General features: G+C 44.8%; 1 long non-coding RNA gene and 1 pseudogene across 1 annotated transcript; one reads left to right on the top strand and one right to left on the bottom strand.

Moving 5' to 3' along the window:
* The first annotated feature begins 625 nt into the window (after nucleotides 1-625).
* LOC141577993 (uncharacterized) lies at nucleotides 626-27858 on the top strand. The gene is made up of 3 exons (XR_012507766.1): nucleotides 626-826; nucleotides 22787-22956; nucleotides 26355-27858. It is a non-coding gene; the product is annotated as an uncharacterized LOC141577993 (long non-coding RNA).
* LOC141577844 (protein sprouty homolog 2-like) lies at nucleotides 2588-3869 on the bottom strand (annotated as a pseudogene).

The following is a 27858-nucleotide window of genomic DNA, read 5'->3' as shown; positions in this document are numbered from 1 at the left end:
AGAGTCTTTGTGTCCATCTGTCTGTCTCTCTGTTGCGGGGCTGGCAAATTGCCCTGGACCTAAATTCTCTGAGGCCTCCATCTAACAGGAGGCACTGCTTTTGGTTTGTGTAGTTTTTTTACTTGTTGTAGATAGAGTGACAACTTCCAGACTCTACATGCTGAACCAGAGTGAAAAGTAGGAATTGTCGTGTTTTGTTCTTTTATTTCCTGAAAGCTTTGCTTTTTAAAATTATTATTAATAAAATAATCTTTCTTCACTTCATTCTTAATCCCTAATTTTTTAAACTTTGTTAATATCTACTTTGTTTAAAGTGATTTGAATCTTCTAATTCACTTGGGTTTATTTTGCCTTCTTTTAACTTACAAAGATGAACATTTAATTAATTTATTTTTAAACACTTTTGTACTCTATTAATTTGTTAAAAACTCAAGCTTCAATTGCATAATTGTGTTTCTGTTTTAGTGAATGATGCCCTTGGAATTTTGACAGGCATTGCATAAGAATGTGTCTATCACTCACGTAGAAATACTTTTTAACATTAATAATTCTTCTAACCCATGAACTTGAGATGTATTCACATTTACTTGCATCTTCTTCAATTTCTTTCATCAGTGTCACATACTTTTCTGTCCCTGGCAGATGGGACTCGGCGAAAGTAGGGAATGGAAGAGAGACTGTCCCAGCAGCTGCCGAAGCCACTTCCGCTTTGGGGACACTCCCTTTTTTCTCTCGCCTGCACCGGCTTGGACTCCCTGCTGCATGGAAGCTACTTGGAGAAGAAAAGCAGCCTCAGAGAAGTCACGACCCCTCGGCCAGAATGAGGGTAAGCCCCCGGGTGTGCGCACTGAGGCCCCTGGACCATGTTTGGGGAAATCCCTGGGGTAGGAATTCCTGATCTGGTGGAACCCCCTTAACCAGAATTTCCCACCTGGAAGGCGCCAATTGGATAGTGGTCACAGGCTAGCGGGACTTGGAAGACACTCTGTGTTTCTGCAGTTCAGTTTTGGTTTCTGGTCTTTCTTGTTTCTGAGGATGCCATCTGCTGGCCGAGGTCTGTGTTTGTGTTTTGCACTTAGAGATGAAAATGCTTGGCACCACTTCCATTCCATCAGACAGCCCTTTGGGCAGAATTTTGGTTGGTCGGTCCAACTCTAGCTATAGCCCCATGACTTGGGAAAAGACGGTATTTTAACTTAACTGCTGTGTGGCCAATGTATGCCCTTCAGTATGTAAGAAAAATGGGAAGCATGTTTTCAGTAAAAGAAAGTATGAGGAACAGAAATGTTTTTGTGTTAAAGGGAAGAAAAAAAAAAAAGGAGATGGTTTTGTCCTAGAGCTGGTTGTTTCTGAATGGAAAAAATAAGGAACAAAGCAACATGGATACAGAAATTTGCAGGAGGTTTCTGGGGGAAAAAAAACACAAGGAAAAGAATTTTGTACGTGGTCAGGATTTCCTAAGAAAATCTAAGACTGGATTAAATGTAATTAGGTAATGGATTTGGTTAAGAGTAGACAGATGCAAGGCAGCATTTGGTTTTTCTCTCTCTGTTAGGAAAACAAAATTTTCTTAGACTATTGAGCTGCTTTTGATAACAGATTACGTGAATTTCTTTGTCTTGAGGAGATCTGTTCCCTATCTTCCCTTGAAAGCTTTTATTGTCACCCTGGTTAAGTGGATAAGTATTGTTTTGCAGTGACCTATGATCTTATCTGACCAAGTGTTTTAAAGCCCTTTGACAAACTTCCCAGATATTAAATTTTAATTAAATTCTTTAGACCTTCAGCTAACTTTGAAATGCTTCAGAGGGCCCCTGGAGCATCCCAGAGAGAGATCCTAGATGTGTTGTGTTCATTTGCAATGTTAAATTATGTGGGAAGCATTGTTGAATGAGTGATGATAAAATGTCTTAGATTGTATTATATGGGTGAATGTTATTAATATAGAGATTCTAGAAATTATGTGGAATTCCTAAAAATCTGGTATGTCCTGATAAAATGTTGTCGGCCATAATTCTAGTTATTGTCTTAAAATGTGTGTCACATCATTGATCAAGTTTCTTTGTCAATTGCATTGCAGTCCGGTTTTTAAACATGCCTTTAGACTTTGTCTTTCGTAGACAGTTAAGATTTTACTCTGATGCCCTTGCAAAATGCCTCCTTTTCAAAAGGTTTGTGGAAAGGACGTTTCGACAAGTACAGGTTTCTGATTGTCAAATCGAACCACTGAGCTGGGTAAGAAATTAAAAGTCTAATGGAATCTCTAATTTCATAAAACTGTTAACAAAAGGTTTAGTTACATGGGATGGAGTAAACTGATGAATATAGTATGAATTCTTGGTTTTGTCTGAAATATTACTGGCTTTTAATCTTTATTTTCCAAATATAGAGGAACCTTCCCCTTTAGATAATTATGGCTTACAGCAATTTGGTAAATTACACCTTTATAAACAGAATCGAAACCCTTATCGTTTCTTTCAACCTGAGACCTCTGAATTTGGAAGCTCTTAGGTTCCTAGCAGCCTCTCCAAGTGAATAATGAAGGCTACTTTGTGGCAGTTGCAGGAACCTCAAGAGATTCTGAAACTCAAGACAAGAAAAATCCACCTAGATCAGGTGATGTGGCTTTCCTGGCCTTGGGAGGCCTTTTTAACAGTTCAGTTTGAAATCCCTTATGAACAGTTCCAGCAAGGCCAAACTTAAAAGAGCCTCTTAAAATAAATATTCTTTTTACAGAATGGTGGATCTTCAAACAGATACTATTTGCACTAGAAAAACTAGAAACTAAGGGTTGAGTTTGACTGTGACTGTGTGGTGTGCATGGGGCCCAAAAGGAAGTTAGGGTTTTGCGGTAAAGGTTTCTGTGGGGCAAGATACAGTCTGCAAATGTGCTGATTGGGTCACACTCTTCGGAATGTGCAGTGTATCGGTGTGATGTTTTGTGACTGTAGCGTGGCACAACTTGGTTTTCGCGGTTGCAGGTGGTGGTACATATACAGAGATACAGCACGTTGTCTCTGGAAAACACGGTGGCAACTTTGCAGCAAACTGTGTTTGAATTTTTACAGTGTCACCCAGGCCTTTTCCCTGGGTTGTAGCACCCCTGGCACGATTTGAGGCAGCCTTTGCTGAAAGGTGACACCGTGGACAGGGCAGGAAGAGGGGCAGGTTGTCCGGTGAGACTGGCTGCGGGAATGTGAGTTGTCAGTGTGGTGGTCCTCGTCGTCATTAGAACAAGAGGTGAGACCTTTCACACGCACACATACGTCCCCTAGTCAGTCACGTTCCGGGCCAAGTGAAGGCCCTACTTGTCGCAGATCCAGTCTGATGGCAGTGGCCTCGGGTGGGTGCACTGCTCACACTTGCCACAGTCCTCACACCTGCAGGCGTGCAGCCCTGCGTCTTCTTTGCTCAGGGGCTTAAGCTCTCCTGGCTTCAGCTCTGATTCGTGCTGCACCCGGATTATCCAGTCAGTAATGGTCCCAAGGAGAAAGAAGGGATTGCTGTTCGGAGGGACTCCTGCTGGTGCTTGTCCTCATTCTGCTCCAATACCCCGGGCTGGCCGTGCTGATCGGCCTGGGCCTGCGAGTCCTGGAGCCACGGTGCTGGCCATGCTCAGGCAGACCGTGGAATCTCTTGTTTCCCCTGAGCAGAGGGCGAGGAGCGGCCTGAGCCCTGCTCTGGGGACCACTCTAGGGCCTTCTGTGTACCCACTGGAGTTTCAGGTGGTGCTGAGCTGATCCAGAGACAGCACGTGTACCTGCTGGGTGAGGGTGGCTCTGGGGTCGGGCTCCCCACACTGCCTGCCACCGTCATGACTGCCTGCAGCAAGGACCGCCACCCGCGCCACTCTGAGCTCTGGCCTCCATCAGGTCTTGGAAACGGTCACTCCCATGATCATGGCTTTGCAATGAAGCATCTCCGTTGGAGCCTCTTCTTTCTGTGACATGCAATTAATCCAGCCCCTATGCAGACCTCTTCCCACTCTGTCCACACTCTGCTTCAGTCTGTCTTCCAAGCAATTAGCAGGACAGGATGAGGAAAATCTGGAGCAAGTCCCCAGAGGATGAACACTCGGGTTCAGGGCTGAAGGCCACGTCCCTTCTAGAAACACACGCAGAGTATTTCCTCTTTTTTTTTTCTCAATGAACTGGAGGCAGAAATGTCAATGTCAAACCTCTTTTCCTGACAGATGAGCAAACAGGAAAAGAAAACAAGCTTACAGAGACCCTGTGACCAGATGGCCAAGTCATGCGGCCACCTCGGAGTGGAGGGGGTGCCGGGGGGCTGGCCTGACCAGTCAGGGCCAGGGGTGTGGATAAAGAAGATGTGATATATAGATGTATAGATGTATACACACAATGGAATACTCCTCAGCCATAAAATGAATGAAATAATGCTATTTGCAGCAACATGGACGGACTTGGATGGTGCTAAGTAAAGTCAGTCAGCCAGAAAGAAAAATACCAATTGATATCGTTTATATGTGGAATCTGAAAAATGGACACATGAACTTATTTACAAAAGATAGACAGACTTACATAGAAGGTAAACTTATGGTCACCAGCGGGGATAGGGGAGATGGAAGGATAAATTAGGAGTTAGGGTTTAGCAGATACAAACTTCTATGTGCAGAACAGATAAACAAGGTCCTACTGTACAGGGAACTATATTCAATGTCTTGTAATAACCTATAATGAAAAGGAATATGGAAATGAATATATATGAATAAATGGACCACTATGCTGTACACCAGAAATTAACACAACTTTGTAAACAGACTAGACTTAAATTTAAAAAAATAAAGAACAGAGTTGCATTGCGCCCAGAAGTAGGCTTCCAGCCAGAAATAAACACAGATTTCAAGTATAACCTTCAAGCGTCACTGAAGGAATTAATCCTAATTGTAGAAAACACAAGCACGGCAATCTGAGAGCACTGCTGAACAACGAGGACCCTACTTGAGTGTCCACCATATGCCAGACGTGGCTGTAGATATCTCACACTTACAGTCTCACCGAATCCCCGCTAAAACCCTGTGTAGCTTTGGCACCACTCTTGGATTCTGACTCTCAGACACCTTGGAAGATATTTCACACAATCACGTAACGTTCATTTGTCTCTCAAAGATAAGAGAGTTGCCCATAATGTGCAAATGTGTAAACTTAAGTGTGACTCAAAGATATTAGTAAAATTTACCCAAATAACACAGAGATTTAAGTAGCAGAACCAGGATTCATACTCCAGTGTAAGATTTCAAAGCCTCTTATTCTAAAATACTGCACGTCCACTCCAAATTGTTGTCAAACAGATCTAAACTATCGAGTGGTTCACCTTGGAGTGGAAAATACATACCAGCTTCTCACCTCTCCGCCAACCGTTTAGAAATATCTGTGTCCAGTCTGATTCATTCCCAAGGAAATACTATTTGCCCAGATACCAAAGTAAATCTATTTAGAGTTTAAAGAGCTCAGCTTTATTTTAATTACATTAGCAAAGCCTTTCTGTATTACCCAAGGGGCACTCAGAGCAGGCATTCTATGTCTGAGATGGAATAAAAGAACACAGTTGTCCTGGGCATGCTCATCCCAAGGCAAGCAGGTGTTCTCCGTGTTTTGCAGACCCAGATGGAATTAGGAATCCCATGATCAACTATTCATCCTTTCCAATTCTGTGCTGACTGGAAGGGGACGAATGGGGATTATGAGACCAGTCAGTCCACAATGTTTATTACTTCTCCTTGAAACCTGGATTCTGCCAGCAAAGCTGATCTCCAAGTGACCTCATGCCTTCTGAGACTGCACTTCCATTTTGGATTCATAATTCCTAGCAGGTGGGAGCTTAAGTGTGGGGTATCAAAAATGATTAAAAAATATATAGAGTTTCCAGTTCCTTTGAAATATGTAGCTGTACCTTACAGCTGACTATACCTGATAAAATGAATACGGTGTCACTAGTGGACCCAAAAGCTATGGTAAAGGCTCAGGGTTGTTTATTAGACTTTGTTCTTTTTAACATAGTGCTCTAAGCTCAGATTGTGAAAAGAATAACTGTGCTTGAGTGAAGTGATCGCTAACAGGAAGTGGTCAGGAGGATCATACCTGGGAATTTGTCTCGCGTTGGGCAACATGAGGACGTGGATGGCTCATCACCTCAGTGCTAAAGCGCACCGTGGTGCTTGCTTGATTAAAGTAAGTTATGCTTTGCACATCGATACGGAAAGAAATATCCTAAGAACGATGAAGAGAGGTGCGAAAATGAACTGAATTTTACCTATGTGGGGTACAAGTGGTTTTGTTGTTGTTGTCTGTTTTTTCCTAGGGGTCTTGTTTATCCTCCTGAGTTCATGGTCCATTTATTATGCTTGGTACATGCCAAGCCCTTCTCATTTATTTTCTTCCCTTTTCTCTTCTACACTGCTTTCCCATTCTCTTTTTCCCCACAGGGAATTGCATTTTTGCATTTGATGCTTATCTTTTTGCTTATGTATGTTTCTGTAAAACGTTTACTCTTTTGCTGCATGTATTTTTAATGTCTGTAAGTGGTATTGTGTGATATAATCTCATCCCCTTTCTTACTCTTCTCACTAAACATGGTGTTTTTAAGATTCACCCGTGTTGCTGTGTTGAAATCTAATCTGTTGCTTCTAATTGCTGCATGATGCTCCATTCAGATTTTATTTGGTGGAACAGTAAGCTGTTTTGAACAAGAGGTCTGTCTGAACTTCAGGAAAATAATTCTGCAGATTCTGGGGAGAACAGACTGGAGTCACTGGGGGAGGGGACACGAGGCAGCAACTTTAATCATCCGAATGAGAGGTCACCTGGGCCAAGTACTGGAAATGGAGAAGAGGAGTTTGTGTATTGGACCTAATCTGAGGTAGATGATGTATTTTGCCTACATGTTGGATAGAAGGAGTGAGGAGGAAAAGGAGTCAAAGGGGACACAAGGATTTTGAGCCTGAGGGGTGGGATGTTTTCAAGCACCAATGATTGAAGGAGGAAACACAATAGAAGGCAAGGGTGGTGGGGAGAGGTGGGGAGGATAGGACAGCCTCAAACCTAGACATTCATTCGTTTATTGAATCAAGCATTTATTGAGTCCCACTTGTGTGCCCGGCACTGAACTAGCCTGCTCGGAGAGTAGGGCGGGGGTGGGGTGTGTACACATCTCTACCCGCATTGAGTGCAAGACAGACATTAACAAAAGATCACAAAAAGAAAAACACCATCACAGGCTGTCTCAAAGGCCCTGGGAAGATGAAGGACCCGGCATTCTGCACAGAGCAACAGCACTGGGCACACGTGAGGTGTGAAGGTGGGAAAGGATTTGGCCTGTTGGAGGAACTAAAAGAAGCGAGGGTAGCTGGGGTGTAGGGAATGAGGGGAAGACCTAGCTGAGTGGGGACCGAACTCAGACCACATCAGAGGCCAAACTGCAGAGTCTGGATACTAACCTGAAAGGAAACCACGGGAGGACTTTATGCAGGAAGGACCCCGCGTGATGTGCGGGGTTGAAATCTCAGGGAGGCTGCTGTGTGGAGCATAGATTGGAGAGTTAAGTAGGAGATGTTCAGGAACTGTTGCAGTTTTTCAGGTGAGGGTGGGGCTGGCGTGGATTGGGGGGGCAGAGGAGGTGGAGAAAAGGAGGTTGAATTGAGAGGCTCTGAGGCTGAGCTGACTGGACTTGATGATGGATGGGAATGATGGGGGCCGGGGGGTCTGTGTCAGCGGGGCAGTGGGTTGAGCCTGAGCTCCCTGTTGCATGTGCAAATGCAGACATCCAGGGATTAGCTGGAAAGGACACCCTGACATGTAGGAGATGGCTGAGAGGCAGTGAGATGTACTTCAGAACCACCTGTGCTATGGCAAAAGGGAGACCCTTGAAAATAGGTGAGATCATCAAGGAAGAGGGTGTAGGGACATAAATTGAGAAATGTCTCTTTCGAAGATAAAGCTTTATTGGAGATTTAAAAGTTTGTTATTCATTTTGAGACATTAAAAATGGAATAGCAAGCAAAAAAAAATAGCATAATCTCATACTCATATCACCAGACACATATTTGGTTATATCTGCTATGGTGGGAAAAAAAGAAAGAAAACATTACAACCTAATCTCCCAACTCCTGGCAAGCACACTGATGAATTTGGTAGCGGAATACTTTTTTGAGATCCAGATTCATCTTTTCTCTTTGTGTTTTTTCTTCCCTGATCGAGGCAGATTGTAGACTCTATGCTTATAAGCCTTACAAGGTAGGGCTCTGACGTTTGTGAGGTCAAGGCTGTCTGTAGACGATGAGGGCAGTCGAGGCAAGGAGGGTTTCCCAGTGACTGAAGAGTTCCCTGGGCAAGTTCTGCGGTCCTGGAGGGGAGCAGTGAGGTTCTTCTCGCTGACCCTGGTGGTATTCTGAGCACCGGCAAGGCCGCAGAGTGGGCAGCCCCTGCTGCCTGGGCTGCCAGCCCAAAGCTTCACGGGTGCAAGCTTGGTGGGAAAGAGCAGGGCGCGCAGGGCTTCGGAGCCTGAGACAGCGCAACTCTCAGAGGGGACTGAAGTTGTGTTCCGCCTTAGTCAGCCCCGTGTCCTGTCTGAGAACTATGGCAGAGCCCCTCCGAGGAAGGAGAAGAAGAAAAGAGGAGGAAAACGGACTGACGCTCAATTTCTCACCAACCCAGCAGGATGAGAGCCTGGGGTTGAAATCCAGTTAATTAACAGAAAATAAGGAAATGCAGTATTTCTTGAAGACTTGAGTAGAGACAGAGGTTCATACCCAGTTCATACTCTGCTTAGTGGGAGGAGACCGCAGTGGAGACCGAGTACGAGGAGGGCCAGTACCAGCGCCTCCTGGGGAAGAGGCAACTCCAGAGGGGAGCGAGGTCAGCTGTGTGACATGTGGCAGAAAGGCCTGACGGGGAGGGGGACACACCTGCAGGGAGGGGAAGCCTTTGAGAGCACAGAGGGCACACGGTAAGGGGCTGGGAAGAGAAACTTGTGTAGACTCCATTCAAGAAGATGGGTAGCGGGAACCCACTCTTAAGCTCTGGCCAGTGTAGATACCAGGCTGCCGTTGTGCTCTTCTAGAAGACCCGGGGCTCTCACTTCACTCATTCTTCGATATTGCCATTCAGTAAGTCCTTTTGGTTTGAACTTGAATATACCATTGGTTACTGCTTTATGTCTGAAGCAGAAGATTAGGGGATGGATTAACTACATCAGTTTGTCTGTACCTCCTACTACAGTTGATTTTTTAAGTTGATTGTTATAAAATCTTGATCAAATATTTAGCATCCTATAGTATAAATGCATGTTATATTGTTGACTAAAAGAGCCAAAACGGGTTATTTGAAGTGTCTAAATAAGTTTTGAATGCAAGGGCAGAAACAGCTAAAGACACATGGAGATAAAGTTGTTAAAATATCCATTAGTTCATTTCAACAGATGTCATAATGAGTCATGACAGTCACCACCACAGTAAAAAATGAGTATTGAATTTTTAAATTTTGTTCACATTCCTTTTTTTAACATTTTTTATTGATTTATAATCATTTTACAATGTGTCAAATTCCAGTGTTCAGCACAATTTTTCAGTCATTCACGGACATGTACACTCTCATTGTCACATTTTTTTCTCTGTGAGTTATCATAACATTTTGTGTATATTTCCCTGTGCTATACAGTGTAATCTTGTTTATCTATTCTACAATTTTGAAATCCCAGTCTATCCCTTCCCACCCTCCACCCCCCTGGCCTTTTTAAAAAGAACTTTAACAATTATTCAGAAAACAAGACTAAGTTTCTAAAATAAAACAAGTACTTCTGAAATTGCCTTTAAAAAAAAGATGATGGTTAGTGGAGCAAAGGCAAGAGAAGGAAGGTCTAATTTTTGTTTGTTTTGCTCAGGGCTAGGAGAGACTTGAGGTCCCTTCTGTCCTGAGGTAGAAGGAGAGGTAGGAGAGTCTGAATAAGAAGGGTGGAGTGGATGACTGGTGGAGGGAGGTGCCTGAGCAGTGACAGCTGGAGGTCCTAAAGAAGAAGGGACTGCCTTGTAAGGAGACAGAGCAGAGTCTGGGCCTGCGGGAAGGAGGACCCCATGGCTACCTAGAGAGGGACCTTTAAGGCACTGAGGAAGCACATGGGGGAGGTCTTGATCTTCACAATGAAGCATGTCAATGTCAAGAGATCAGTGTCTGCCCGTCAAGGACTTGGGAATAATAGAAACATTTTAGGGTCTATACAGAGAAGAACACAATAAGGAATCATTAAGGCTGAATATAAGTACACTTATAATAAAATTACCTTTAGGATTGTGTATTATATGGTGGGCACTGTTCTATGCCTACTACATAAATATTCATATAATTAGTATAATTCTTAGACATTACGAGTATTATTATCCCCACCTTATTGATGAGGAAATCGAGGCTTAGAGAGGTTAAATAACATAACCTCCTTAAGTAGTAGAACCCTGTGGTCATTCAACAAGAAAATCACAGAGCCAGGGTTTTAACCAGTCTTCTGGGCACCAAAGTCAACCTTAATCCTTTGCCAGTTGGAGAAACACACCGGGGCAGGCTCTGAGGTTGAAGCAGAGGGTTTTGTCACAGGATGTTCACCAGCATCTTGCGGTCAGGAAGATTGCTGGATGCTGGGTGAACTGGTTTAGGAATTCCTTGACACTGATCGCAAAATGTCTGGATGAAGACATGGTGCCCAGGTCATGCAGAGAGAGGCTGGCAGAATAAAGAGTGTGAAGGTGTGAAAGAACTGAAGACTGAGGCAAGGTGGATTTCAGAGTTCAGCTGTGTATAGGCAGAATCTGAAGCCATGAGGCTGGTGAGTTTGCTGAGGGAGAGAGTTTACAGTGAAGATGAGGGGGGCCTGGGAGCAGGTCTGGAGGAATTCCAATATGAAGCAGTCAGCTAAAGGAGGAGACGCTTGTGAGGGAGACAGAAAAATCTGTTGGCAGGAAATCTAGGAGGGGGGCAGGGGTGTGTCACTAGAGCAGAGGGAAGAGAGTGGGTATTGAGAAGCAGGGAGGATCCAACAGGGCCAGTGAGAAGCTGACCAGTGCGGTGAGATGGGGATGGAAACAGGCCTTCTGGGTTGGGGGCATGGAGATCTCTGGTGACCCAAGCAGGAGCTGTTTTGGGGTAATGATGGGGACTAAAGCCAGCCAGGAGTAGGCTGAGGAGTGAGAAGAGTGAGGAACTGTAAATGAAACAACATTCTTAGGAAGTTTGGCTTAAAGGGTAAAGAAAGATGAGGCAACAGCTAGAGGGTATGCAAGGTTGAGAGAAGGCAGTTTTTAAGTGGAAAAGACTTATGGGCATTTCAGTGCCTTTGGGAGAAATCCATTAGAGAGGAAATGAGAGAAAGGAGGGTTGGTGGCCAATGTACACTTCCTGACAGCGGCAGAAGTTGGATCTTAAGCCATCTGGACGAACCAGCCTTGGCTTGGGGGAGGGAGAAAAGGCCAGGGAACAGGTGGGAGGGAATGGGCTTGAGCACTCAGTGGTGGGTGGGTGAGAGAGATCCTCATAACAGACTCAGTGTTCCCTGAGAAAAAGGAGGCAGGGTGGTAAGAAGTGAGGGAGTCAGAGGTTTGTGGAGGGCAGATTAGACCAGAAGTGCTTTGCAGAGTTGACGAGAGAAAAGTGGCATGCGTACTGGGCAGGGCTGAAAGACATGTGAGAATCGTTACCGTGAGTACATGGTGAGATGTTGTGTGTTACTTTCTCAGTAGGACTCGACATGTGCTCTGCTTCAGAGCAAGAGGGGTGTTGGGTCCATTCGGAGCTGACTTTTTGCCAGATGGGTGTGATAAAAGGACAGAGCGACAGAGGAGTTTGGAATTCTGGAAAAAATGCTGTGGAGTGATGGGCCATGCGATCTAAGTTGGATAAAGAGGTCAATAAAGAAAGAAGCTAGGTGATGGGTTGGCAGAAAGTGAAGGGTTCATTGACTGGAGGTTCCCAGGAGGCTCAAAAACCATTTGGGCAGAAGTTGACCAAGCTAGCTGGAGAGAAAGTTAAGATTTATGCATAAAATGAAACATGATGAAAAGATTTAGGTGGCTTGGGGAGTAGTGACCAATGTGAAACAGGGAAGATGGTCGCTGGGATTGAGAAGATCAAATGATTAAGAGGACTTAATGGTCTAAATATAAAACAGAAACAGACTCATAGACAGAATACAAACCTGTGGTTGCCAGCGGGGAGGGAGGTGGGAAGGGACAGACTGGGAGTTCAAAATTTGTAGATGCTGACAGATACATGTGGAATGGATAGACAAGACTGTGCTGTGTAGCACAGGGAAATACATACAGGATCTTGTGGTAGCTCACGGTGGAAGGGAGTGCGACAGTGAATGTGTGTGTGTTCTTGTGTGCCTGAGGAATAATGCTCTACACTGGAAATTGACACAACATTGTAAGCTGACTAAAACTCAATAAAATAAAATTTTAAAAAAAGAGGACTTGATGGCCATCCCAATGTTGGATGGTCATCCGTGTGGACCATGAAGCACATGATGCAGGGGCCAAAGTCATCTATGAATAAGAATGGTAGGAAGATGGCATTACTGAGGAGGGGAAGAAGGCTGGGTAGCCAGTAGCTCTGGACAGGGACTATGTGCCCAGGAGCAAAGAATTGAGTGTATGCTTATGCCTGAAATGCCACAGTTCCTTTTTTGACTTAAGATTGCGTTCCCTTTAAGTTGCAGAGGTTTTGAGGAGGAGTAATACACCAAACCGTGCAAATCATTTACTGTTTGGAATAAATGAGTTTCTCACTAGTTTACAGAGAATCCTTTTTGGCCAGGAGAACTAAAAAGGCATATGTAGTGAGAGGAAATGGCTAAGCCTAGAAAATGTCATCACAAGTCAATCCCAGGAACCAACATGGGGCAACTGGCTCGGCGTACCAGGAGAGGTGTAATCAGGCAGGTGGAGTTGCATCAGCTCACATCAGCCCTTGTGGGCAAGCAGGGAGCACCATGAGACTTGGCTCAAGGCTTTTCTACACCCTGGCTGGACTAGTTTGAATGAGAGCCTGGCAGAAATCAGGACCTTGGACAACTCAAGGGGACCACAGTTTGCCTCAATAAAGACCATTTCTAGGCTGCTGACTACTAACCCCATAGCTGTAGACTTTCTAAGTGGAAAGGGAGGGGTGTACAAACTTGGTTATTAAATTATAGGTCCTTTCTCATTATGGGAAGCAGATCACATTCGTATATTTTAGGAAGCAGATCATATTGTACTTCTATTTCCATCCATACATCCGAAACCAAACATTTGTTAATCAGTTTCTATACGCAGACCTTTTGATGAGGGCTGTGCAAAGACATGAATAAGATGTGATCCCATTCCCAGAGATGATCATCTGGGCAAGGGAGACCAAGAGAAGTTAGACAGATAATTAAAATGCTATTAGAAAATTCCATCATGGTGAGTTGAACAAAAAAACCGGGGCACATAGCAGAAGAAGTAACGAGCTTTGTATACATTTTTTTGTTCTCAATCAGGGTACAGGCAAACTAAAACATTTGCCACAAATGTCCTAGAATAGTCAGTGCCTTTTTGGGTGAAAGATAAGTGCCTTCTCATATGTGCTTTCTAAAATTCCCAAAAGTTGAAGAAGGTTTCAGAAGATCATAGCATTTAGACAATTGTCCTGATGTTGGTATGAATATGATGTGTTTTGGTGTGGTTTTGAGATGAAGAATATCCCAAGTGAATAGCAGAAGTATTTTGAGAGTTAGAATGCCTGTACAAAGAAGAGAATGCAAGCAAAATCATAGAACTGGGATGTGCCTCATGCTTGGGAGCTTGTCTGAGTGTCGCTGAGGCTGGTAGGGAAGGGAGCCCAGAGAGCCCTGCGTTCTCTGTCTTTGGGACAAGAAGCCTGGGGCCTCAACATGGCCTGGAGCCCTGGAAGCTTTCCCACCTGCACCTCTTTTCTCTTTCATTCATCTATAACCATGGTTTTCAACTTGATGTGACAGCACAAGGATGCGAGGCCACACCTGTTAACAACTAAATATGACTCATGTGGCCCCCATAATAGTTTCAAAGCTGTTTCTATAGCAGTACAACTCTTATTCATATTTGAGTCTTCTCCCAGTGTCAGAGAAGGAGATGGGTGTGCCGCTCTGGAAGGAAATTCTGCATGGCCTGCCACCTATCTTATTTCTATCACATCTCTCCTACCATGAGGACCATTGCCACTGAGCCACTAACTGTCACGGATCACACAGGGAAGGCTCCGTTGGGGTTGGATGGTAAGGTGCCGCTGCTTCTCCAGGTGTAAACAGTTGACATCTCAATGATAGCGCATAAGATCCGGTCAGTCAGGATTCTTCCATAAAAAGAAAGGATTAAAAAAACCCAAATATTATGCATTAATTTACTCTACTCCATAGGAGACTAAGTTTGAGGTTTCGCTGGGGTGTAGAGAGACACAGAGCAGTGAGGCGCAGGCTGGTGCCTTTGGACGGGAGCTGTCATTAATTGCTGCTTGACCTAAGGTTCTCCTCTTCTCCTCCGGGAATCTTTGTAACACTTTCCAGCCCCTGCCTGTCTGGGAACCTCTGGTCCACATTCCTTCTGGCTTGGCCTTTGCTAGGCGGGATAGTCTCTGCTTGCTCGATTCTCTCCGAGTCCCTTTAAGAGACAACTGACTTCTTGTTTCTGTTCTTTTGTGGTCAGAGCACAAAGAAAGTGAAAACTCCTGTGGTTCCCAGTCTGGTTTCCTTCTAATTAGGTTGTGGTTACCTGATGACGGGGTCATTGCCACCAGCTGGCTGTGCCCTCCGCCCCCTGCCTGGCTCTCTCTGCTCGCCTGCCCTGCCTTTTCTGATGAACAGACCCCTCCGACACATGTAAAGCCTCAGCCTTGGAGCCCGCAGCGTGCAGGATGGTACAGTCTTCTTCTGCCAGCCCTTTCCTTAAAAAAGCCAAACTCTCTTGGCCTTTCCAAAATTTTAAATATGTCTTAAATATGCCCAAGCACGTGTTAAACCGAGCTATATAGTAGTTTTCATATCTCCAAGTTGCTAATTTCCTGGGATCTGCCAAGATTTCCATTTTAGGCTTGTGAGATTAAAAAGGATAATTTGGAAATATGTCAACACTTCGCACTTTCCATCCGGGCCTTGGGTGTGGATCACCTCGGGGTAGACGCCCTGGTTCCTGGGCTACTTCTCTTTTCTTCCCTTGGTTACTGCCCTCTGTCCGTTCACTGGAGGGTGGAGGGGGCCCAGGACACGCTCAGGGCAGTCTGCACAATTTTAGTAAAGTCCTGGAGTCAGAGAGAACTGAATGTGGGAAGAATATGAAGCCACGGACTAAAATCGGACGTTACTTCTCATCCATGAAAGAAGGGTGATGGCAGATAAAGGAAACTGAGAGGACAGGGAGGCAGTACCTTTTCAGGGCTGTGCACGGAAGGAGATGTGCAGCCATGGAAGGCGAGAGGCACCACTGCCCTGTGCTCAGTCTCCTTTCAGACCCTCCTTCATCAGTGCTTTCCCCGTCACACACACACCCTCTCACATACGTAAAGCCTTCCCACACCCGCTCACAATCACATACACAGAGGTACACTCACTCATACACACACACACACACACACACACACACACGAACCTTCTCCAAGTGTGATTCTCAAGTAGAATGGAGTGGAGGGGACTCTTGGCCGGGCATGGAAAGGTTTGGTTAGCTGTGTGATCTTGGCAGACCCTTTACCCCGTCGGAGCCTCAATTTCCCCACCTGGAAGATTAGGGGTGGGGACCACATGATGCTGGAGTTTGCTCCCAGTCCCAGTGCAGGCAGAGGAGAACCGCTCTTCCTCAAGGTGCGCTCCCACTGCTCCTGCACCGAGGGCTTCTCGGCATCCAAAGAAGATGCTGAAATGATTGCTGAGCCAACAGAAATGAACCCAGCTCAGCATTCCCAGTTAACAGTTTTGTGGCCTGCTGAGCTGGTCTGGCACCTTCAGACCTGTTATTCAGGTTGGCTTTTTGCCGGTCTTTTCCAAGTATCCAGATAATTCCCCTTGGCAGGGCGCCCGTCCCCCGTTTCCACCGCCTGGCCGGCGGGGGTGGCGCTGGAGGCTGTTTGGAGATGCTGCTGCCGCCACCCCTGCTGCAAACGGCAGAGAAGTGAGTCTCCCTGGGGCACGGCCCTTAAAGGGAGAGACTATCCCCTTGAAAGGCGCGAGGTGCACACGGTCACACCCGTTTTTCCCATCACTTTGCCACAGGCGATGCACATTCGCACTTTTTAACCACTTCATTTGGTTCTTCCAAGAGCTCTAAAGAGAAGAGAGTTCAAATATTCTTCCTGCAATTTTTGATAAAAGGTTAAGTGACTTGCCTTCTGGTCACAGCTAATGAGGAGCAGAGGTGAGGCCGCACGTGGCTGCTTCTGACTGACAGATCAGGACCCTCCCTGGAGCTTTTCATCATCTCTCAAGAACATGGATGTGTGGGACTGACCCACCCTGTGTGCAGGGGCATGTGGCGTCAGGACTGGGGGGCGGGAATCTAGCTGGTCAGCTGGAGCCCCAGGGGATTCTGACACACCCCAGGTCTAGGGGGCCCAGGTGTCTGTTATCCAGAGGCTGGGACAGGCGTGGTGTGGTTAAGAAGTGGGTGGGATGGGAAGCACATGGTTTTTCTGCTACATTCACCCTCTACTCACTCTCAGACTCGGTCTCTTCACTTGATCGTGAGGAAAAGGAAACATGGACTAGCCCTTCCCCCTACACATGGAGCTAGCTGAGAAGGTACTCTGTGGGAAAGCCCTCATCATGCACGTGGTGGGTTGTGTTGGTTAGTTTCCACGGTGGTAACAAACAGCCCCAGGCTGTCAGGGCCTTACAACCATCAACCACTTTTCTCTTCCTGACTTTACATGAAGGGCTGCGGGTTGGAGTAGCTCGGCTGGCCTCTGCTGGGTTGGACCGAGCTGGGCTCCCCATACAGGTTAAAGGGGCGGCCACTCTCTGGGACAGGCTGTTCTCAGAGTGGAGGGTCAGAATGAAAAGGGCAGAGCCAAATCCCCAGAGTATATTTACAACTTCTGCTCAGACATGGCCTCCATCACATCCACACACTCATTTAATTAACAGATCTCCTGCCCAACCGTGAAATCATTGGAGTGGGGAATTACATACTCCGCCGGCAGGGAACCGCAGCCTGGGTGGAGGGGGAGTGAATGGTTATCAACACACAGTACAGTTCAGCAGAGGGGTCTTATTATGCTGCCCACGGTCACAGAACTCAGGAGCCTCAGCTCCAGCGGTTGAATCAAGCTCTCCGTTGTCTGGTCGGGTGACTGTCTTTTAGTCTGAGTGGCCTCAGTTCCACTCTGGCACTTTTGCGGCTTCCTCTGTCTCTATGTCTCTTGCAGACCCTTCTCTTCTGTTTTCTGCCCCAGCAGAGCTCAAGTCTCAGAGGCAAGGCTCTCGCTCCAGGGACCATGCTCTATAAATGCAAACAGAGAGGAGGCTGGAAATCCCAGGGGCACCTTGAGGGCCTGGCACGCCTATCCGTCTGTGTGGCCCGGGCAAGTGCACTCATGCCTCTCTCCTGCAAGGAGGGCCCCTGCAAGGTGAGAGACCACAGACAGAAGAAAGGGGACCAGCATTCAGTACCTCACAGAGAAACCAGTGTAATTAAGGGAACTTGCAGGATTCCAGAAACTTGCAAGGATTTCCATGAAAGAAAGAAAAATGTTGTTAGCATGAGTTCTCCTGCCTACTGTTTCGGGGACACAGTCCCGCAGGTCCAGAGCACACTGAGACATCACGGAGGCTCAGTGTTCTGTAACCAGCCTCACCCTTTCGGTGGCTGTGTCTCCATCGTCACTGGGCTGTTGCGGATGAACAAACCTTTATCCCTTACCCATTATTACCATTCCAAGGACACATATTGAGTGCTTCCTGTGGGCTGGGCCCATGTCTGAGGGTATGGCGATGCACAAGCCCCAGGTCCTGACCTGAAGAGCTCATACTCTGCAGCACGAGGTAGACGCATGAACCCAGCCTTGTACACCAGCAGGGGCCCAGCAGAGATGCATGAGCATCACCCAGGCTGGTGCAGACGAGAAGTTTCACTTCCCCGGCTGCCTTGTCTTCTCTTCAATAATAATAAGAACAGGCATGTCTGGAGCCCTCTAGTCCCCGTATTTTGTTCTCTCCCTATACACAACCCTTATGGTAACGCACTGGGCAGTGGAGCAAAATGAGAGACAGACAGTCCTGGAATTCTGATCCTGGCCCTGCCACTGTGTGACCCCACGTGAGTTATTTAACTTTGCTGAGCCTCATTTCATCAGTGGTAAAATTAGGGCAGTAATATCTCCCTTTCTGGAGTCCTGTGAGGATTAGAGCCAAGATGCTCGCATTGCCTGGTCTGGCCTCTGGATGCTCTTTGGATAGTATCTGCTTTCACAGTGCTGTATGTTCTAAAACGGATCACTTCTCATGACTTCATGGCCCCGTCCTTTGCTAGGTATGTGAATATTAGCTGCTGCAACAAACACACCTCTTGATTTCAGTCATTTTATACAATAAAAGCTTATTTCCTCCTCATATCAGAGTTTGACACAGATGATCTTGATTAGCAAGAGGCTTTCCTCCATGGAGGCTTCAGGGATCCACACAACCTCCATCCTGTGGCCCCACCATCCCCTGAGTCTTTGCGGCTTACAGCAGATGAGCAAGGAGGAGACAGCACATGGCTCCCTACCTGCCTTGCCATGAAACAAAACACACCAGTGCTACGTATATTTCACTGGCAAAAAAGTCAATGGCAGTCTTAACAGCAGAGGAGGCTGGGAAATGCAATCTCCTTGTGAAGCGAGGAAGAGAAGGTCCAGGCAGCCTATGCTGCCCCCTCTTTCTCCATCAGAACACTGCAAATGCCCCCCTGAGCCTACTCTTACCCCCATATAGGCTGTCTCCTCTCAGTAGCCAGAGGGGTCTTTTAAAAGTGTGAACTATGTCATTTGTTCCCATGCAAAACCCTTCAAATGTAGACTCCCAGCATGGCCTCTCTGTCTGCTCTCACCTCCTATTACTCTGCCTTTCACTGCACTCCAGCCCCACAGGTCTTTCTGTCCCTGGAACATGCTGGAGTTACAGCTACCTCAGGGCCTTTGCACTTGCTGTCCCCTTGGCCTGTGACAAACTTCCCACCTCACCTTTCTTTCATTCAGTTCTCTGCCTCCTTAGAGAAGACTTGTTTGACCACCCAACTACCCTTCATTAAAAAAAAATTACATTGGATTAATTAATGGATAATCGTTAAATACTTGGATAAATTCTATGTAAAATGAACTATTTGAAATATTGGTCACCAAAAAAATTACATTAGGAAATGTTAAAAACAAAAAAGATATAGGAAATAATAGACTGATACCACCATCCAGGTTTATCAAAGCCTAATGTATGTAGGAGTTTATTCAAATGAGGATCTCTATGACTCAGTTTTGACCCAAATACCAATAAGTGCCAAGTAGCCTCATATTTTAAAGCAAGGTGATGGTATTAGCTGGTTGCCCACCTCCAACTTCTAGGATAAGGTGATGTTGGGGAGGTCGGAAGGGAGAATTTCTTTGCAAGGAGTGGCTGGAGTGTGCGGCATGTCCCACCCCTGTCTGTGAAAGGATAGAGTGTTTTTCTCTCCCTTTAACCTCAGAGATGGAGCATTAGATGAACCACTCAGAGAGCCTGTCCTGTGTCCCCGGGAGTGGGGGAAACTCTGGGACTGGATGAGCCTGAAGAGAAGGGCCAGCTGAGAGCTAAGGACTGGGTAGTGGAGAGAGAGCTCCAGAGTCAGCTGCCAGCCAAGTGATGATGGGGTGAGAGTGAGATTCTCCCAGTAGGAGGTTGGTCTGAGGAAGGGAGCAAGGTGCGGGTCCCGCTGAAGAGGGCCACTGTTCTTAGAAACAGTGAACAGTACATACATGTGAATTTTAAAATGGTTTTTAAAAAAAAGGCATCTCCTGATCAGCACTCATTAGGTAATTGGCTTGAAAGACCCCTGCCATCCCCTAAAGAAAGGTAACTTTGCAATCACCAAGCTGTTTTTTGCCTAGTATGTCCTTGTGCCTTCTCCCTTCTGCCTATGAAATTTTCCATTTTATATTGCTCCTTGGAGTTCCTTTTTATCTGCTAGATTGGATGCTGCCTGATTCAGATTGATACGTGATCAAATAAACTTTTAAATTTAAAAAAAAGAGAGCGAGCCACTGTGGAGCCTCGTGTTTCCTGGCAATGAGCTGTCTGGGATGAAGGCTTCCCATGGGGCTGGGGGCATTACTTTCTCCTCCACCGAATCTAACCTCCGTTTGGGTAGTGGAGTGCTAGAAGCTGGCCTTCTCAGACAACTCCCTGTGCAGCCAGGGGCTTGGATGGCTGGCGCTTCTGCTCGTGAGTTCCCCCCCCAGCGGCAGTGTGTCACTGTGCAGCGCACAGTGTACATTTCCTTCCCCAGCCCCCACCCCACACCCCACCTTGGGAGGAGGTTACTTACCCAGCCCATTAACACTGGACCTTCCCAGATGCCTAGCTTTGGACAGAATGTGAACAGACGTCTCACTGCACAAGTTCTAAACAAAGCCCTTTCGAGGGATTGCCAGGTAGAGAAGGGTTGTTTCTTTTATGGCAAGATTCAGTTCACTCATTCATTCACTCAACAGGTGCATACATTAAGCACTGCTCCATCTCCAATAAATGTAAGCCAGTTTGCCAAAATTCAGTGCACCCCAAAACCCAATCTGAGAAATAATCAATTCACTCAATTTGTCAGTTTACTCACCTTGTCCAATGGCTAATTTGCTGATTTTACCAAATTTACTCATTGTAAGAGCTTGAACAGTCAGGTTTTAACAATTAAAATGTTGGCTTAAACAGAAACAGTAGAAATTAACATTTTTTCCACATGAAACACTACATTTCAGGCAAAATTCCAGCCTTTAACAGTATGATAGGATTATTTTGGCTACTTCTGGTTTCTTTATGTGCTTTTGAATGTAAGTGTGTATTTTCAAACTTGAAACATTTAAGTATTTTTTTTAATCAGTTTCTCAAAATGGATATAAACGTTGACTTTATAGGGTAATGTGGGGATGTGGCCACATAGAAGGGCATGGATCTGGGGCCAGCCTGCATGGTGTGTCTGCCTAGGTCTGCTTAGGGACAGCTTATGTACACATGCGATGTGATCTCAGCCATGTCACATACAAATGCTGGGGGGAAAACATATCACAGGGAGGAGGGTGTAGCTCAGCAGTAGCGTGTGTGCTTAGCATACATGAGGTCCTCGGTTCAATCCCCAGTACCTCCATCAAACAAGTAAACCTAATTACTTTCCCCCTCAAAAAAAAAAAAAATCACAATAATAACAAGGTTATTACTGGGTGGTGGGATTGTGAGTAACTTTACCTGCCTTCCTTATAACTTTTGTCAGCAAAAAAATTAGACAATGCTGAGATGGAAAATTGTATCTGAGCCAACCTGAGGACCATAGCCCAGGAGACAGCCCGTCAGAGAGCTCTGAGGAGCTGCTCCACAGAGGTAAGGGGGGAGGTCTGTATATATGTGATTTGGGCAAAGGGCCTACATGCCATCAGGCATGCCTCTCAGCAGATGTCTGCTAGTCATGAGGAACAGACATCTTAGTTGATGGTTTTAGTGCTTTTTGAAGTATGGGAATCCAGGTCATAAGAAATTTCTCCTGAAAATAGCCAACCATCCAAGGGCCTGTTCTGCCAGTCTTCCCAGAGCACAGAGTGCTGATCTTCACCCGGAATTCCTTTTTAGGGTGTACCACGGGTCAGCGTCTGCGGTGGCTGACGGCTTGATTCTTGTAGAACTGGATGGTGGGCAACATTCTTGATTTTACAATCCCTTCCCTTTCAGTTTTAATTTCAACCAAGGTTTGGAAGGGATTTGGTGACCAATTTGTCCCATGGTGCTAGGAATGCTTGTTCACAGGTCAGCAAGGATTTTGTTGACAGGCCACTCAATGTGCGATTACTGAGCTAGGTCCTGTAAACAGTAACCAAAGGCCTCTGGACCGCCTGTCTTGCTAGTCTTTTATGGTCCAGGAAATGGCTCCCTCTTGTTGCTTCTTCCCATATCTCCAGTTACTCTATTACAATCCTTGATCTTATATTTGGTGAGTCATTTCAAATCACCTAATCATCATTAATTTTATCTGAGGCTCAGTCACACATTTGGTAATGCAAGAAACAATAATCTTGTAAAATGGGCAAACTACAAGTAAGACAGCTAGTAACATTCGTAGGGTCATAAGGAAGTATTTAAGCTAAGAACTTCCATTAGGTGCAGCCCAGTATCTCCCCAGGTCATCTGACCAGTCTGTTACGCATTAAGGGATGATATATTGACACTGTACGTAAAATTTGCCAAATTCCACGAGCTTATCTGCATGTACAAGGTGAGTGGTGGGTCATCGTGACCTCTTAACAGGATCGAGAAAGGAGTGGTATCTCCTAAGGAGTTACATGGCTGGCACTAGAAGAAAAAAAAAATGATCCTTATGGCTGAGCAGGTGTTTCTGCTGTGGGAAGGTCTGGTTAACGCACAATACAGATCCACAGTGCACCCTAGGTGGGGGGAGGAGGCCAAAGGGCAGAGGAAAAGTTTCATGTTTAAATTTTTCTTGACTTGCCTTAAAAAGTGAATTTTATTTCATCACTTCTCTGTATGTTTCATTTTAAGACATACTTTTAATAATTGTAAGCATTCACTACAGAGGAGGAACCACACCAGAGGGCTTCTTCATCTACAGTCACAAACTCCAATGACACTGCTGCCACCTGCTGTTCACACCTTCTCCATCCAAGGGCTTCTCGCCAGTGCCTTCCTGCAGGAGTGTCTCAAAATCTCCACCACTGTCTTTCCCAGACCCCTTCTACGGCCTGGGTAAGAGAATTTCAACCTTGGCTCAATTTCAGATGCAGGAAGGGTAAGCCCTTAGCACAAGCAGAAGGGTTCCAATAAGAGAATGGGGAGATGCTTCTGAGCCGTGTGACCCGGGGCGCAAGACCTTGCTTCTTTGAGTCTGTGTCTTCATTTGTAAAAGAAGATCTTGTATATATTTCCCTGTGCTACACAGTATAATCTTGTTTATCTATTCTACAATTTTGAAATCCCAGTCTGTCCCTTCCCACCCTCCTGCCCCTTTGCAACCACAAGTTTGTATTCTGTGTCTATGAGTCTGTTTCTGTTTTGTATTTATGTTTTTTTGTTTTTTAGATTCCACAAATGAGCGACCTCATATGGTATTTTCCTTTCTCTTTCTGGCTTACTTCGCTTAGAATGACATTCTCCAGGGACATCCATGTTGCTGCAAATGGCGTTATGTTGTCATTTTTATGGCTGAATAGTAGTCATTGTATAAATATACCACATCTTCTTTATCCAGTAGTCCATTGTATAAATATACCACATCTTCTTTATCCAGTCATCTGCAAATGGCGTTATGTTGTCATTTTTATGGCTGAATAGTAGTCCATTGTATAAATATACCACATCTTCTTTATCCAGTCATCTGGACATTTAGGAGCTTTTGTAATTAAAAGTGTCTCTCCCATCTGAGATTGTCAGAGAAATTTCCAAGATTCTGGCTCACAAGTCTCACATCACTTCTTTCAGGCGAGATGTCTAGCAAATGGGCAACGTAAAACTGAGAAAACTGGAGTGGGCTTCCCTGGGGAGCTGACACGAACAGAAAAGCTGGGGAGGCCTGGGCCCTTCTCAGCAGCTGTCAACATCACACCAGATTCTGTTTGCCCGAACCTTCCTTCTGACCAGGTCTAGATGCTCGCCATTGGGAGATAATCAGCTTTCCTGTTGCCAATCTAATATTCCTCCCTCAAATATCTGCTGTGTGTATTGATGGTTTAGAAGCTCAGCAAAACTGAGACTCTCAATTGGTGAGTTCCAGCAAGTACATGTAAATGATTTGGAGACTGTTCACTCTGCTCCACACTATCAGCCCGGATGTGATGTGGATTCCAGGGGCAGGTCTGGCTGTTCGCATCCTCTAAAAGGGAGGCTGGGTACCAACTCGCTCTCTCGCGTTCTTGGTGTGGACAAAGTGCTAAATGGAGGTAGTATCGGCTGCCTGGATTTCTCCTTTTGGTGCAGAAATTTTTGCCTCTAAAAAGTTGGCCTTGAAAATTGTCTTTCCTTTATGGAAATAAGACTAAAGCAATTCTAAGATAGCATTTTACACCTATTAAATTGGTGAAATTGTATAATAAATTGCTCAATGCCAAAATCTCTGAAGTGAAATCAAATACGCCTCATGGCACTGTAATTTGTGAAATACTTTTGGAAAGCAATAGAAATATATGTGCAAGAGACCTAAAGGGTTTTCATACCTTTTGAGCTGATAATCCTACACATGAGAACTTATCTTTCAACAAAGGCAAAAAGCTGTATTTAAGAAGCTGTCCGTTGCGGCATTATCAGTGGTACCAAAAGAAAGGCCTGGAGACAACTGAAATCCTGACCCAAAGGGGATTATGAGTAAGTTCATAGAATGTTATTGTGCCATTAAAATGATAAAGGCTATGTAGAAATATGGAGAAATGTCTCCTATATATTAAGTGAAAAAAGGCAACCAGAAGTCCGTGAATTGTAATTACAGCCATCGTAGACTATTTTTTCAGATGACAGTTGGGCTGTAATGGGCAAGTACACAAAAAGTTGAATTTGGATAGTAAGATTCTGGATTATTTTTCTTTCTTTATTTCTAAATTATCTTTAATGTGGCTATATTATAAACAGAAAACTGGCCTTTCAGGGTGCAGATATGCTAAGCTGAATTTAGTCACTCTACAGAGCACCTCTCTTTGAAACAGAGAGCCCATTCGGATTTATTTGGAGAGGCTAATGACTTCTCCTTTTATCAGCACAGGTTGGTCTGTGCTGAGATGGCACTTGCCTAGCCTCATTGGGAAGGATCATAAAGTGACTATTAAATATGTCAGTGTCAGTCTTACTACCAGCTTGCCTTTCACTGGCACTTTACAATTTTCAAAATGCTTTTTCATCCTTTATCAGATTTGAGCTTCACAACAACTCCACGTGGCGGGCAGTGCATGTGGTATTACGACCATTTTATCGATGGGCACATTGAGGCTCAGAAAGTGAAGTGATGGGCCCCAGTTCACACAGCTGGCAGGTGGGAATGCTGGAACTAAATACTTGAGAATTGTTTGACATAAGAGGATAAGGCCAGATTCTCAGTGATTGTCCCCATATCAACTCTGAGGTAAAGGGATTATGGAGAAAATGCTATTGACTTCTTTTTTTTTTTTTTTTTTTTTTTTTTTTTTTTTTTGAGTTTTTCTCTTACTGAGTTTTCTCTTGGCAGGGGAGGTAATTAGGTTTATTTATTGATTTATTTTTAGAGGCGATACTGGGGATTGAACCCAGGACCTCATGCATGCTAAGCATGTGCTCTACTGCTTGGGCTATACCCACCCCACTAATACTATTGACATTTTAAGGCGAAAAAGGCACTTTTTGTGAGACGTAAATGTTTCACGTACCTGGGAGAAGCGTGCAATGATCTGTTGGAGAGCCTAGTGACACAGTGGTAAAGCCAGAGTGTGGGACACTTAAACGCCGATGACTCAGGGCCCAGGACAAGGAGGCACCTTTGAGAGGAAAGTAAGGCTTACGAAGGGCCTGATGGAGACTTTGGGAGGAAGAACCAAGGGTGAACCTGGACTTAGATCTTTACCCATCGGTGATCAAGGAAGCTGAGAGGGAAGCGTTTCAAACTGAGACCCTGTACATGGGAACAAGAAGACTAGCCCCTAGGATGGGGCTCAGGTATAGCTCTTAAGAAGCTACTAAGTAACACACAAAAGGTGACAAGGACAGCATTTCTAGGATCTTTGTGGTTCATTCACACGTGGCTCTGGGCTGCTGTGGGGTTTTTTTGTTTGTTTTGTTTTTGTTTTTTTGCAATCAGGTATTGGTTTATTCTGGCCATGTTAAGTGTTTAAAACTCAGAGATTTCCCTGTAGATTCCTGGAACACTTGCCCACTTCTCTACCCTCCCCTTGGACATCGAGTATGAACCTCCCCTACCGGTCCACTTTAGGCAGACCCTCCTGATTCCTCCTCAAAGCGAGTGCACTGACATTCTACAGGCAGCTTTCCACTCACTCCCACAACAAACCTATGCCCTACACATGCTCTGCTCTTGTCTGTTTTTTCTCTCTTCTCTGTGTGTGTATGTGTGTCGCTTTCAAAAAACATTACTGACAGTTTTTCATTCTTAACTTTTTAATTTTCTGCAGTGAAAATATGAGTGGGCCGCTGTGTTTGAGCCAGCTGCCTCGGGCTTCTCCAGCTGGGATCTGCAGACCCACCCTCAGGCACCTGTGAGTGTAAGGACGTCCACTTTTTATCTTTTCCCTTAATGCCTGTTTAAAAAGTAGATTAATGTTTGCACATTCCAGATCATCTGTACAGCCACTGAATACCATAACACGATTTCAGTGTCTACATTAGCACTGTGTTTAGATAGTACTGGGGCCAAAGGATGCTATTTGAATTGTCAGAATTAGAGGAGAAAAGAAGAGATTTAATATGTAAATAAGTAGCGGCCAAAGGACATCACAAAACATTGTACAAAGAAAATTTACCCATTCGTTTAACCAGAAAACTGGTGGGTGTGCGGAGTTCAAACATAGCCCGTGGGGTACAGGCATACCGAATACAGAAGAACCCCGGCAAGAAAAGATATCCAGAAGAGGTGGGAAGCCTGTCTCTTCCATGTCACAGAGGGGTGAAGGCTCACCCAAAAATGATCTTTTTGGTTTCAGGGTCCATTTACATCTGAAAAATTATGGAGAACCTCCAAGAGCTTTTGTTTGTGTGGGCTGTATCTATTAATATTTTATGTATTAGAAACTAAACTGAGACATTTCGTTACTGTTTCATTTCTAAATGGCAATAATAAACACGTTATAGATTAACATAGCTAACATTTTAATGAAAATATATTTTGCAAAACAAAACTTTATAGAGAAGAATAGCATTATTTTACGTGTTTCCAAATCCATTTGAAGCCTGGCTAAACAGAAGACAGCTAAATTTTTGTATCTGCTTATTTATGTTTTCAACCCATTTTGAGATACTGTTTTGATTGATGTTAGGGCTCACGGTGGGCTGCCCCAAAGTACGCCACAATGGCATATGGATTATTTTGAATTAAAGTTTCTTAAGAAACAGCCAATGCAAGAGGGATGCTCTTCTGTCTCCCTTAAAGCAGGAAATAAATCTCCCACTTAGAGAAATTATTTGTTAGCTAATAGAGTTTTGCCAGTAGAAATTACTTTTGCTCAGTAGAAAAAGTAACTCTAAAGGTTTTTTTTAATTCCTTTATAGGACGTTAACCAGCTTTGTATGTAACCTAGCAATTGCACCCTAACATCCCTTTATTAAGTACGTAGCTTCTCACTTTCTACAGAGGTCTATATATTGTCCCGTTTCCCTCGTTAAGTGATGAATTCCATAAAATCTTTGGCACACGTTCATTTTATATTTGCATGAGTCACAATTTTAATTTTTTTCAGAATTGTCCTTTAGGAACCTCCAGTTTCACCGTCAGCATCATCAGCCTTATCGCATTCATGTTACAAGTGGCAGATCAGTTGTTTAGCAAAACGTCTTTAAATACTGTTGTCAATTTGAATTATTTGGGGTTTGTACTTATATACATCTAAAGGGAAATATCTTGTAGACTTTTTTAAATTTTTTTATTTATTTATTTTTGAGATGCCGCTTTCTTTTAAAAAT

Source organism: Camelus bactrianus, chromosome 6, assembly GCF_048773025.1.
Source record: "Camelus bactrianus isolate YW-2024 breed Bactrian camel chromosome 6, ASM4877302v1, whole genome shotgun sequence".
Classification (NCBI taxonomy): domain Eukaryota; kingdom Metazoa; phylum Chordata; class Mammalia; order Artiodactyla; family Camelidae; genus Camelus; species Camelus bactrianus.
This window is presented reverse-complemented; position numbering and strand designations above follow the sequence as displayed.